Genomic DNA, 12,790 nt, shown 5'->3' with positions numbered 1-12,790 from the left:
GTCATATGGGAGAGTCCTTTCAAGCTCCTAAAATAAAACAAATGTAGCCTCTGTTAATGATGTTAACCCCAAATCTTCAGAGATAAATTCCTTAACTTTCCATGCTGTAAACTCCACTTCGTTTTGTGGGGAAAAGGATTCGTTATTAATTCAAAATGAATTTTAATCATAAAGAACCTACTCTGTTATTCAGTGTTTGATGATAGAAATTATTATTGAGATCCTTTCTCTACTTTGCTCTTCTTTCTGAACTTTCTCTCCATCCTTTTTCACCTCCAATGGCTAGATAGGATCAATCTTCTACTTATCAGATATGTAAGGATCACTTAATAAACTAAAGTTTAAGGATTATTCAACTATCAATGGAATCCATCTTCTAACTATTTATGGCTATTAAAATGTGAAATTCTTGCACATGTCTTCTTTTCATTCATATGAAGCATAACAGAAGGTAAATTTAAAAAAAGCCAAGGAACTTTTATTCCTAGTCTTCCATATATTTTATTTCAAAGATATCAGTTGGAAATAATTTTCTTCTTTCTTGAAACATTTGATATGATAAAGATGTTTATTTTTGAGGATTAAACAGAATCAAGAGTGCCAACTTGATTTGTCCAGTAAGACTTTTTTTTTTTTTTAATATTGAACTTCAGCTTGAATGGAGATCAGTGTTTTCTTCCCAAAAGATTGTCTGATGTTCTGTTTGCTTCCAGAACATTCAATTTTATAAAAAGTTCCAAGAGAAGGAATTTCACCTGTACCAGGACCAGTGCAAAACAGCATTTTCCTTGTGCTGCTCTACCTTTCTCTATTACTCATGTGGCTATATACTGAACAGAAAGAGGTAACACAAGCCTTCAGAGACCTCAAAAACTATAATTAAGAACTGTATCTGACAAGGTGTTTTTCCCTACTGACAAATAAATGACACTTTTAAAAAGAATATTACAGGAAGAGTGATTAAAAAAAAAAAGGCAAAAGGGCAAAAATTGTTCCCTCTCTTCTTCGTGGCAGAACACAGAGAGGTGTTTTTTTGTTTGTTTTTTGTTTTTTGCTTTTTTTTGATAAGTCCTTACAATCAGTACACTGTTGACTTGGCATGCAGATCAAAAGACTGACAGATTTAATTCATGTTTCCATGCTATACAAACAATGACATGTACAAGCCAATCTGGGCTGCTTTCAGCGAGTAATTGAAGGTAGTGCAAACACAGACTTTAAAAGATCAGTGGTGCACAACTGAACTGTTTGACAAAAAGAGATCCGACAGCGCATACCCTTTTTACTGTTTCGCTGAGATTCCTCTTTGCCTGCCCTCTGCCCTGCCCCTACCCTCCTGGAATTAATAGCGACTGATAGCCTGTGCATTGTGTCAACGGAAATGGACACACACGCGCTGTGTATTAACTCGCTTGTCTGCTGCTGGGTGAGGAGATACGCTCTGAGAGTGCACAAGAATAATCTGAAGACGTCTGGAAGTTAACCACGAGAAATCAATGTTTGCATAAGCTTCCATTACACAGGCAGCTTTTGCTCTATAATGGGGATGGTCTTGGTAATAAGGTAATAAATTCATCCACAAATATATAAAGGATGACCCTGCAGGATTCTGACATGACATTTTCTGTGGATCTAACTTGGTTGGAAAATACAGGCAGCATTTTTCTCCAGTAATTTGTGTACTTGATGTATTTTTTCTTTTCAAATTGCATGGCGCCAGCAATTTGGTTTTTAAATACAATAGTCTTTGAAAAGTATTGAAGAAAATGAATAGAAAATCACCAGCATCATAGCAAATTATCCCAGGTCAACACATAATGCCTTCATTTTTTAGATGTCTCAATTTGGGCAGCTACTTTAGGCATTTTTGTGTGAGGATGCTTATGAGTATTCCAAGTTTAATAATACATTTTCTGTTACGTGTTACTGCTGACTGACACCACTGTATGTGTATTTTCCACATTAAGGTTTCACAAGAAATTGATTTAAAACAATGTAGCCAGAGGCAGTGCTTTTGCCTAAATGTTTCCGATGAATTATTTGTTCAAAATCCTTGCCTTTACTTTAGGGTCATAGACAGTTTCTCATGATTCCTTCTCAATTATAAAACAATCATTGTTTTATACAGAAAAGTTTTAAAATGTGGTTTCCAAGTTTTTTTAATGCCCAGAGTTTAAACATTTGGAGATTATCTATCCCATAATAGTTAATTGGCAAATCTGTTTAAGAATAGTGGATCTTGCTTATGACTGTCTGAAAAAGATTTACATAAACAATGTTAGCTCAATGTAGAAAAATCTAGAACTTTTAAGTAAGCAAAAACAACAAAAAGAAAGTATCTATTAGTATGACACTTTTACCCCAGAATAATTATTATTATCATTTGAGTCATATCCTTTCAAACTTATATGCCCATTCTTTTAGGAAATAAACAGGAAGTTTGAATCATTAATCATTTTGGGTATATACATAAAATTTATTTTATTTATTTTATTTTTATTTTTATTTTTACCACAGGGTCTCACTTGATTGTCCAGGCTGGATGGCAGTGGTGTGGTCTGCAACCTCTACCTCCCAGGCTCAAGCATTCCCCTGCCTCAGCCTCCTGAGTAGCTGGAATTACAGGTGGGTTGCCACTAGTGCCCAGCGAAGTTTTGTATTTTTAGTACAGACGGGGTTTCACCATGTTGGCCAGGCTGGTCTTGAACTCTTCACCTAAATGATCCACCCGCCTCAGCCTCCAACAGTGCTTGGATTACAGATGTGAGCACCAGACAAAAATTTAATGTTTTTTTTTTTTCTCTCATGGAGTTGTGCAAAGTGCTTTGCCTGGTTCATCTTTTTCTCTACATTGAGTTTATTTTGTGGATTTCTTAGAATCTAGAGTTTTTGAATATGAAGGATCAGTCTCTACAGGTCTGTTATAAAGTGGGAAATGGTTAAGTAATATTTTCTGAGTCACATAGACTCAGTGGCAGGGAGAGAAACTGATAAAGATAAGTGATTCCTAAAATCTTGAGCACAAAAGTGAAATGTTTGAAAACTGTAATGTGAGAGACAACCAAAGAAATTGGGCAGGCCTAATCTGGAGAAAGGGCTTAAGAGAAATTTAATTGTCCTTTTATTTGAATTGTTGCCATGTGGAAATCTTTGTGCATGCTGTCTTAGTCAGTAGCGGCTGCTGTAACAAAAATACCATAGGTTGGGTGGCTTAAACAACAAACATTTATTTATCACAGTTCTGGAATCTGGAAGCTGCAGATCAGGGGGCTGGCGTGGTTGAGTTCTTGGGGAAGGCCCTCTTTCCAGTTGACAGTTGGTCAACTTGCTTTCTTATTTGGTGAAGAGTGGTGGGTGGGGAGAAGGAGGGAGAAAAATGAGGGAAATGAAAGAGGTCAAGGGAGAGGGACAGAGAGGAAGAGAGAGCACAAACTCTAGTCTTTTCTTGTAAGGATGCTAATCTCATCATGAGGGTTCCACTCTCATGACCTAATTACCTCCCAAGGGCCCTGTCTCCAAATACCGTACCATCACATTGGCGGTAAGGGTTCAACTTATGAATTTTGGGAAACACAAACATTCACTCTATAACAAGTGCTCCAGAATTAAAAAAAACTTCAGTATGGATTGGAAATTACCACAAGGAGACTTGAGATCCTATTGAAAAGGAAGAAGGGACCCTCAGTGAGAAATTTTTCACAGCACTATCAGCTGCATTTAAAGTACTGAACTCAGTCATTGAAGGTAACTGGGGGATGCAGAAGAGCTATCAGTCAGGGTTGCTGTATGTGGGTTTACTGTGTGGGGAAGAAAGGTTAGACTACGTGAGAAACCTCCTTCTTCTTCAGAACCATATTTCCTTCATGCCAGGCAGCACAAAGGGCCCAACACTAAGAATAAGGTGGCAGGTAACATCATGTTGAAACCTAAATGGCGACTGCATAAAAACTATGAGCAGAAACAAAATCAGTTCGGGTTTACATAGTTGTTTGGATAAAACTTCCAGTTATCAAAATATCTCAGCTCTTCTGCTGTGCCAGATGTAAGACATACTTTTAATTCTAGAAACATAGGATTTACAATCTTCAAAGTACTCAATGAGAATTGGAGTTTTTACTTTCGTGGTATGGATTCTATATCTCACCTCAAAAATGGATGTCATGAGGAAACCTAAGAAAACCGGGACTGATGTGTAACACATTTGATTAAGTGAACTGTGTTCATTTCTTTTTGTGCAAAGTCTAATGAGTCTGCCTGTGAAAGGATTGCAGTAGTATAGTCTAGAAGCAAGCAAATATAAATCACCACTTTGGCAACCAACCAGACCAGCAGGGAACAAACTATAGAGATAATTCTTAGGTGGTTGAATAATCGCATAACCCACAATGACTTTATGTTATTCCAGAGACAGAACAGGGTTCAGCATTGTTCCTAAACACTGTGCAATATCTGATCATTGTAAATCAGGATGTTACAAAGAGAAGGTGAGATGATCATTGTAAATCAGGATGTTACAAAGAGAAGAACAGAGCTATAGCTAGAGACAGATGCTCCAATTAGCAAGATACCCACTTCTGAATTATTATGTTTTCAAATAAATTCTGACATTGGAAAAATAATACTAAACCAGGCTTAGTAGAAACAGGAAGTAAATCTCGACAGAGCTGTATGCCTTCAGCATATTACCAACAATTCATCACATCATTGAGAAGGGGGTGGTGAACAGAATTATTTTCAAAACCAGTCTCTAACTTGAGATGGTTTTCCCAAAGTTGGAGTTATAAATTGAAACTTGCAAAGTCAGAAAATAAAAATCCTGTAATTACTAAAGCAGGTAGTTCATGTGGATAGTTTAAATTGATCTGTAAGGGACCTCATGTTCCAAAGTACCAAATACAGCTGAAAAACCTTATGAGCTTAATTTTACCCTTTGGTCCATGGTATGCGTCATTACACATCTCAGAAAATCTGTACTGATCTTACTTGTAGACATAAAGTTCTCTTTTCTTTTCAGTAAGTCCATTCTTACCAAAGAGTTGTGACCAATGTAGGCCCATACAAATATTAACCCCTCTCCCACCCTCCCTAGCCACTAATACATAAAAACCAATTTTTTCATAGAGAAGAGGACATGAGATGCATGTGTTGAGTTCAGAAAGCTGCTTTATTAATAGTGGGGGAAAGAGGAGGAGGGCAGTGTGATCCACAGGTGACCTACATCAGAATCAGCTGTATGCTTCCTACCAAACAAAGCAGCTTCTAGGCCCATCCCAGCCCTATGAAATCAGATTCTGTGTGGGTTGCCGTAGCATTTAAAATATGTTCACTGGGGATTTTATTGCATTAACATTTGTGCATCATTGGCTTAAGGAGAAGTGTTAGGGTCCTCTTCCCCAGCATTCTCCACAACCTATAGAATGTGTGGGTGCTATGGAATCAGTATTAAAGAATGAGTACTGGGAATAAAAAATAAAATAAGGCCAAGGGAGATGAGATGAGGAAGAAAAACATGAAGAATGACAAGTTTGAAGATCAAATAATTTGAAGTCTGAATGTCTGAGTACACTCTAATGTATGACATATGTAGACATAAGCTATCGAAATCAAAAGCAATGGTTTGGGGATAGAGAGAGAGAAGGATATAAAATGGCTGTGCTCTTAAGCTGTCATTTATGTCAGCCTATTGCCTGTCATTGGAAATAAGCTGAGAACCCCCTTTGCATAACACAGTGATGAATCTTGGAAATTCTTACAAGCATGTTTAAGTGCCATTTGAAACTCAGTTGAGTCTTTTCTATTTGAGTTAAGTTTATACAGCTGTTGCCAATGTGATGCTGGTAATGATGCTTTATGCCAGGCAGTATTCTAAACCCATTCAAAATATTATTTCAATTAATCTTTACAATACTTTTCTCCAGTAAATGCTGTTAATGTTCCTGTTTTACAGATAAATACACTGAGGCCTATAGAAGTTGAATACTTTTTCAAAGTTTCAGTTACTTGGCAGCACAACTAGGCTTTAAACACCAAATACTGATTTCAGAGCCCATGCTTGAAGCTAGATGCTATTCTGCCTCAAACTCTGGGACTATGTTATATAGCAGGGGCCAGGAAATGTGTTCTGTGAAAGGCCAGATAGTAAATATTTTAGGTTTTGTGGGCCATAAAATCTCTGCCATTATAGCATGAAAATCATAGACAAACTGTAAATGAATAGTTGTGGCTGTGTTCCAATAAAACTTTATTTATAAAAACAGATGGCAGGCTGTGGTTTGTGGACCACTGTTCTATAGTATTTTAAAAATGTCTACTCTTCATGGTGATGTAAAAGATCTACGAGTTTCTATTTTTAAGGTAAGACTTCTGTGAGCAAAGATTTTGTATTCTCTACTGATGTATTTGAAAGATTCTGCCCCTTCTTTGTGCCAGGAGGCAAAAGGTCATGTGGGGCATAGAGGAGCTTCTAGAAGTAATGACGGGCCTGCTTTGAGGTGTTCACACTGCCTCACCTAGATGCTTCTGTGATCAGAAACATGGATTCATGAAACAGCCAGCTGGACTCAGGGGTGGGGCTTTCTAGAAGAGAGACAGATTTTACACGTGGAGAGTGTAACTCACCTGGAAGAAGGTCTCACCTGTGATCCAGGCTTCTTTCTCTTCATGCTTTCATCTAACGGGCTGACCAAACCAGGCAAGATCAATGAGACTGAGGACTACAGTGATCTATGTGCTGTAAGCTTTTTTGCTTTGCAAATGCATATTCCAACAGAACACTGTTTGAAAACATTTGCTTCGTATTTCATCAAAATGAGAGGACCTTTCCAGGCTATACTCTTTCAGATGGCCTGTTAATGAGTGACTTGCAAGGAGTAAATATTATTGATAGTGGCTCTTGAAAATTCTCTATAGCTCTACAATTTCATTTTTCTCCATCTGTGAATGGGGACTATGACAGCTGCCATACTTCACAGAACTGGGAAGATGGTATGAGGAAATAGGCACCAAAAAGCCTTGATAAGTTCCAGAGGGCCAAAATAGTAACTCTTGTTGGCAAGGGTATTGTATAAATCATTCGGGGTCAGGTAATTATATCCACTGCCTATATGTGTACAGGGGCTTGGTACGTGGATGGCAGCAAAGTAGAATTTTCACTATAGAATAGCACTGGACGAGGTTCTCAGTTATAAGAGGGGGCTAAGCATCAGTTACACACAGATATAAAGATGGAAACAGCAGACACTTGGAACTACTAGAGCTGGGAGGAAGGGAGAGGGGCAAGGCTCAAAAACTACCTATTGGGTGCTATGCTCACTACTATGCTCATTCATACCCTGAACCTCAGCATCATGCCATGTAACAAACCTGCACACATATTCTCTGAATCTAAAATAAAAGTTGAAATTGGAAAAAAAAGCACTGTATAATATTTTCAATTGTTGATATAATATTTTCGATTGTTGTTACAGTCATGGTAGAACTCTTTGAAGGTATGTCAATATGTATCGTAAAAGGCGAGTGATGACCTTTAGGTACACCGTAGTGATATATGGCAAGGGTGAATGTTAGCTTTGAATCCAAATGGCTTACAGTGATAACTGGCACTTTTGTGTTTGCTTTGTTTTAGAAAAAAAAAAGGTAAAAGAATAGGTCGTCATTCCAACAGAACTGGAAGAAGCTGAGCTGGGACATCAGACACTGCTCAACACTCTATCGACAACACTTTATAGAGTGATTCCTTTGCCTTGCTTTTTGCAGGCTGTGCACTTGGAAGCTTCAGCATTTATATAGCCAATAGCATGGACTGTCTCAGTGGCCAGCAACTACTTGGTGACATAGAGGAGGCTGATATTCACATAAAGGAAATAAACCAGATGGGCTCTACATAACTCCTCAACATGTCCACAGATTAAGTTCAAAGCTGGGAACTTGAGGATTATTTATTTGATTTTCTATTTCTTTTTCTTTTGAAAGGAGTTTGGATTGATGAAGGTAAAGTTAGTGTAATTAGGAAGGACAGCAGGAAGGGCAATATGGCTACAGTTACTTGATAATAAACCTACTAAAATTGTAAATAGAGTTCTAATTATTATTATAAGCACTCTCTATTTATTGAGTACTTACTCTGTGTCAGTAACTGTGGTAAGAACTTAAATTATTTCTGGCTGAGGGTGGTGGCTCACGCCTGTAATTCCAGCACTTTGGGAGGCAGAGGCAGGCGGATCACCTGAGATCAGGACTTCAAACTAGGCTTGTCTCAAGACTAGCCTAACCAACATGGTGAAACCCCAACTCTACTAAAAATGAAAGAAAATTAGCCAAGCATGGTGGTGGGTGCCTGTAGTCCCAACTACCCAGGACGCTGAGGCAGGAGAATCACTTAAACCCAGGAGGCAGAGGTTGCATTGAGCCCAGATTGTGCCACTGCACTCCAGCCTAGGCGACAGAGCAAGACTCTGTCTCAAAATCATCATCGTAATCATAATAAAAGAAAGTATTTCATTTATCTCCATGATATCTCTATGAAGCAGGAGATTTTATTTTTCACAGTTTTTACAGATGAAGAAAATGGCAAGAGGCACACAGCTAGGAAGTGGTATTTCAACCCAGATCTGTCTGAAGCCAAAAAATAGAGCATTTAGTCACTAGTTAGAAAAAATACAGGGATCACAATAAACTGGGCTTCGTCATGGAATATGTAGTTGTATTCTACAGGAATAGAACTCATAAGTGACTTCGAGGATATGATTTATGAAAGGGGAAAGACAACATTTAAAATATTTTATTAACTTTTTAAAATTTTGTTTTGGAGAAGGAACACAGGAGGTCACAGTGGAAGACACCTCAGCTGAGGTCCCCAAACCAGTATAAGTGTCCCCTCCTCAGGCCTTCCCTGGCCACACAATGGAGGGGCGTACCTGCTCCTTACTTTAGCTCTCAGCATTCTGTTTGATTTTTCACCATATGAACTGGCAGAATGTTAAATTATTACATTTATATATTTGTTTGTTTTATGTTTATTTCACTCCTTGAGTGTGCCTTCTTATTCATCATTGTATTCCTGGCATCTCCTACTCACAGGCACACATTAAGCATCTAAAATTCAATAGTAATAATCTTTATTGAGCACTTACCGAGTGCTAGATACACTTGTAAACACTTTACATGTATTATCTCATTTAACCTACACCAGAGCTGTCTGGGGGAGGTGCTCATTATTAGGCCCAGGGGGAGGATGTGACTTTGTTCTCTGTGGGCTCTTTCATCCATCACAGCTCATTTCATTCCTTGCCCTGAAGCTCCACTGCCTGCCATTTAAATATGTTTTCTTTCTTAAGTCCATAACAAATTGTTAATTTGCTTATTTATATTTGATTGCTTGCTTATAATTTTATTTTATGTATGTAATACGTTATGTTTAATACACACATATACACACATGCAAACACACATAGAGATTTACCTTGTTTTTTATGAAGCTGGGCTATACTTGCTAGACAAATCTCTGGTATCATCCATAAGTCTAAATATGTATCTCTTGAGTTTCTGTTTTGTGTTCCATTTATATCCCTGTGCTTCTGAAGAATATAAGTGACATTCAAGACCCAGTCACATCATAAAGAAGTTTACAGTTTTTAAAGTTGTGAAAGTATGGGCCTTCTTGAGAGACCCTTTGTGAAGACCAGTCAAATTTACCTTGAAGTTTGCACAAAGCTCTTAACTTACACATTAAGTTGGCTTGCTGGTAAAAGGGATTTATAAAGAACCATAGTGCATAACTTGATAAACATCTACCCCAGACAACTACTCAGTGTGCATGTGGGTGGGGAAAAAGCTTCTATGACTAATAGCAAATGTTTAATAAAATGTTATATTAGCTTAGAATAAAATGAGAAAATAGGAGTTGAGCCGGACTCTACATTGGAAGATCCAGGAAGGATAAGAAAGAAAGGCAAAAATCAACTAAACATGAGATAAAGCTGAACTAGTTCAAGTACAGAAGGTGAAATTATTAATAAAGTCATGTACATGGTAAATATTCAATAAACATTTGTTTTGAATGATTTGATTTCAAAAATACATATGAGAAGTAATGGCCTCCTTCTCCACCCACATGTCAGCACAAATCTTTCACTCAAGCAGAAGGAAAGATTAGCTATTTATTTTTAATCAACCTTGAGAACAAGGCTTATGCAAGAAATTGCTTTACTCTTATCTTCCTGCACATCCCACACTTTGACTATCATAAATCATTCTCCCTCCCTTCCTCTGTTCTCTGCCCATGGGACCTGTGACTTTGATTTTGGACACATCTGTGCCATATGGGTAAAAGAACAAAGTGAGTTCTTTATCTGCTTCTATAAACAGCCCTGGAACAGGAGACTGGATGGAGGGAAGTTTATACAGGAAAAGGCATGATGTATTTAAGTTGTGAAGGGGGGTTAAAGAGAGGGGTGTGACCTAAGGAGATTAGAGGTATCACCTCAAGGGACGACTTAAAGGGAGAATGTTGTTATTAAGAGGCAAACATCACGATTTGTTTAAGATTTAAATTAATCTGCTTTACTTTTTTTTTTTTCTTGTTTAAAGATCCCTTATTAAAGGCATAGCCAAGAACCTGTAAAAGGCATGAATCTAAGAGTTAATATTCTCTCACTGAAAGTGTTCAGGGGTCATTGGTAGACGATATGCAAAAAAAGATATTCTACATCGTTTCTGTCATGCTTAGATGGGGGAACTCCCTGGCACGGGCCTGACACATAAAAGCCAATCTCTCTGTCTTCTCAAGTTGGAAATCTGGAATCGTAGCTTTTGGAGGAGTTTGATTTATTGGAATATGCTTAATGGCACAAGAAGCAATATCTTTGATCCCTGGTTCCCAAATCATCTAAACGAGGCTGTTCAAATTGGCTGAAGAACAAATAGACAAGTGCGCATATGGTCACAGCTTGTATTAGTTCACCAACCTGAACATTTGCCCCAAGGAACACATCTACCACTCTGTACCATAGAACAGATGGAGGAAAGGAAGTGGACTAACTCCATGGAGAAGATCTGACAAAGGGAATCATTTGCCTGCTTTACTTTCTTGATAGTTGTGAATTCATGTAGGTTTTCTAGAAAAATGTGTCTCCCTCTCACCTCCCCCTTCTTCCCCTTCTCCCCTCCCTCCCTCCCTCTCTCTTTCTTCTGTCTCTCATTTTCTTCTGTCCTCTCCAGAAAAGTTATCAAAACTCTACAGTTCTACAATATATATCTATATGTGTCCCTCCATTCCTCCGAATTTACCCCCACCCTCCCTTTTCTGGGGTTAGCAACTGATAAGGTTTGTGCACATCTCCTATGTTTAAACTTGTAATAAAACATTCAACTATTTTTGGAAATTGAACAGGGTCTAAAAGATATGTAGATATATAACAAATACTTTGGAGAGAATAAGAAAAATATGGGACTAAGTGGATTTATAAATTAGGCATCTATCAATGTTGCAATTTGGTTTTAATAGATAACTGTTGGAATGAGAATGTTTTCCTAAGTAGTTTGGATCCTTTAGTAGCCTGGGAAGGAAAATAGTATTTTTGGGGGTGGGAGTAGTGTTTTGCTACTTTACTTTAGAATCACTTTGGTCCTAATCAGTGAAAAGAGATTGAGCTTACAAAAACAAAAACAAAAAAACATCAAAATAAAACAAAAAACGATGTAATTATTTCAATGGAAACCTAAGCCTTCCCCTTCTTTGTTGGACAGAAGCAATTACTAGGAACTCCTTTTCTTGACTCTGTAATATTTTCTAGAGCATGTGGTAGTGCCTCAGTAATTTCAGAGTTACAGAGCTCAAGAGAGAGAGCAGAGGCTCTGAGTGCCTGGTGCCTAGGGCACACTCCCAGGGATGCCACGCTCCACATAGGAAGAGGTCTAGATCTGAACTGTGGACCAGGGAAAAGTTCAGCCTTGGCTAGTGCTGTGCTCTCACATAAAATTTCTACTCTCTCTGAGCCTCTATTTCCTCCTGTGCAAAACAGGAGGTTCTAGGTTCTAGTAAGGCTTGGTGTGGATGATCAAGGAGCCATGTAAATTTCGAAGCACTGTGTATACACCAAGTATGCAGATGGGAACTTATGTGAAGTGATGGGCTGCATACTTGGAACCTGGTTGTCTTTTATTGATGAGTTTTTCTGGAGTGAAATAGTATTCAGCCATGATCTGCTGAATTCACTGTTGGGGTTTTGAATCCTTTTGGGGTCATGACTTCTATGAGAAACTGATTCAAGCAATGGAGTCTCACCTTGGAGGAATGTGTCTTTTATGCATGCTCACACATTTTTCAAGCATACATAATGTTATGCTCTGTCTCTGTTAATTCCAGCAGAGCACAGTGGAGTAAGCATAGACTCTAGAGACTGATAGACACGGGTTCATGTTCTAACCCTGCTACTTGTAAGGTCCATGACTTTAGATAAATTAGTTAATATCTTGGAACTTCAATTTAGTTTTTTCATCTATAATACAAAGTTAACGCCCACTTGATACATCTTGACTTATAGGGTGGGCTTATGTATTGGGGTCCCAATAAATGATATGAGTGGTAGTTATTTTTGCTTTTTTTGTTATTTGTTTGTTTTTCACTGTCTTACATTTGACCTGATTTACATCTCAAAGTTTCTGCTGTTGTGGAGCTTTGAGTGATTATGGATAAAAATGACCCCACAGAGGTTTCCAATATTGTCAAATTAGAAAAAAATAAAATTTTAACAAATATTTAAATTCACTAGCAAAAATGTTCTCAGCTTGG

This window comes from Cebus imitator, unplaced genomic scaffold, assembly GCF_001604975.1.
Source record: "Cebus imitator isolate Cc_AM_T3 unplaced genomic scaffold, Cebus_imitator-1.0 Scaffold142, whole genome shotgun sequence".
Classification (NCBI taxonomy): domain Eukaryota; kingdom Metazoa; phylum Chordata; class Mammalia; order Primates; family Cebidae; genus Cebus; species Cebus imitator.
This window is presented reverse-complemented; position numbering follows the sequence as displayed.